Source organism: Euprymna scolopes, chromosome 26, assembly GCF_053919585.1.
Source record: "Euprymna scolopes isolate OS-2025 chromosome 26, ASM5391958v1, whole genome shotgun sequence".
NCBI classification, from domain to species: Eukaryota; Metazoa; Mollusca; class Cephalopoda; order Sepiida; family Sepiolidae; genus Euprymna; species Euprymna scolopes.
The window spans coordinates 74777545-74780044 of NC_136507.1; positions in this window are offsets into that span (position 1 = coordinate 74777545).

The window sequence follows — 2500 nt, forward strand, 5'->3', positions numbered from 1 at the left end:
CATCCACGCTAGAATTCGTCAGACTAACAAAAAACTCAATAGAATGTGCGTATATAAAAACGCGAAACAACCAAAACTCTTCGCATAAGCCTGACGAATCCTAGCGCGGATGAAACACGGAATATTCTGTGTAGCTGAATTGCCGTATATCTTTTTATAACTTACCACATTATATATATATATATATATATATGTATGTATATATATATATATATATATATATATATATATATATATATATATATATATATCTGTGGAAATATTCTTTATTCAATTATATTTCCTATTTATATACACTAATCGTTACTTAAAAAGCTCAATGTAATTATAGAGCAATATAATGAATGAATGACAAGGGTCTATATTCCAAATTTCATGATGTTGGCTATTTTACAATTTATTCGTTTAATTCAGTTGACACTTACTATTCTTGATAGTATTTGTTTCGTAGCACAAAATCAATTACTTAATTATTATATCAATCAGTGAATCTATTTTGCCCTTAACTTACCAGAAGAAATAGCAACAATCAATCCACCGATAGGAAACTCACCAGAAGAAATAGCAACAGTCAATCCACCGATAGGAAATAAAATGAGTTTGGACATGATTAAAAAAAACGAAGATTGGAAGAGAAGCTGCAAATACCCTATAGTTTGTTTACATTATGCCATTTTAGAATTTGGAATTCAAAATGGCGTAATATATATATATATATATATATATATATATATATATATATATATATATATATATATATACACGAAATAAATGTATAACTTAAATTTACAAGTTAAATAGATTTGAAAATTTGAAGTGTATAAATATTAATATCAATATTCATACAACAATCCCAACTAGATGAAAAAAAAAAGCTCATTATTCAAAAAGGAGGAATAGTAGAAAAACAATATGATTTAAATTATCTGAATTAAATTTTACAAAAATATATTTTTCGACCAGGAGTACAAGGCAAAGCATTTTTTTTCCTTTATTCCATGGAGTTTCAATGAATAGCTCATATCCTCAGAAGAAACGTATTTAGCAAAACGAGATTCATATGTAACCTAAAAACTGTGGTTATTAACACATGAATTGAATACTAACATTTAGGGATGAATCATAAATACATGAAAACTTGACAAAATGTTAAAAGGAAAAGCTAGATGAATATTCAAAAAAAAAAAAAGGGGGGGGTCGGGCTTGAAGAATTATCCATTGAAAAAAGTTTGATAGTCAAATGCATATGGAAAGATTAATCGGAATCGGGAATCAGAAAAAATTTAAACGTTCTGGGGTATTGGAATCGATATCGAAATCGGAATAATTAGTGCATATTTTCTGATGCCAAAACGATTCTTTTAATTATATTTTTTTACTAGTATTTCAGCCCGGCGTTGCCCGGGTGTTTGGAGGTGTATGTTGAGCAAAAAAAAAAAAAAAAAGCGGTCAATTTTTTAAAACTTTGACCTCTATTATGACAGCTTAAAATTTATTGTTTTGGGGCTCAAATCAAGTTATTAAGTTAGATCCATGTCCAAGGAACCTATATCTAAAATTTCAAGTGTTTAGACCCAAAATTGTCAGAGGAGTTTGATAGAGTTTTCAAAGGTCAAGTCATTGAACTTCGACCCCTTTAACAGCCAAATTACTGGCCGAAAACCGATCACATCGATTTTCCCAAATCTCAGTACCCTGTACATCAAATTTCGAGTCTGTAGACTTAAAAGTGACAGAGTTATTGCGTAGGGAAATGTACACACACAGAGACACATATACACAGACAGACAGACAGACAGGCACTTTCACTTTTATATATATATATATATATATATATATATCAATATATATATATATATATATATATATATATTGATATATATATATATATATATATATATTGATTTTGTTTAAAACAAAACCTTCACCTGCTGATAGTAATAATAAAATAAAATATATATATTGATCTTAAACTACAAGTAACGCTAAAATCTATAGATCAGCTCCCTCACAAGTGTACTTTAACGTTCGAGAAAATGTGCGCACATTTAACACGTATTTATACGGTAATCGGGAAAAATAGTAACTTTGTAGTTAAATAGTAATTGTCTGTATTTTTTAGATGAGTTGTTTTCATTGATTGAGATTGTCGGACTGACTTCCTCATCTTGGTTGTTATTGTCACAACGTCGAAGGCCGGAGGGCAAAACGGCCGAAACGTTGTGACAATAACAACCAAGATTTGTAGTTAAATATTTAGAGATTTATGAAGAATCGAAATCGGGAAAAATATTGGAATCGTCTCATCCAAGTAAAACTTCATAATTCCAATTTACAAATTAAATAGATTTGTAAATTAAAAGTACACACATTTTAGTATTAATATTTATATAACAATCCTGTATAGGAATAAGGGCAAGCAACACCAGTTACAGAGTAGACCGGAGAGTTACTTCCCTTGAAGGACAGAGAGAGAGTCCTAGTACCAGAAGGGAATGGA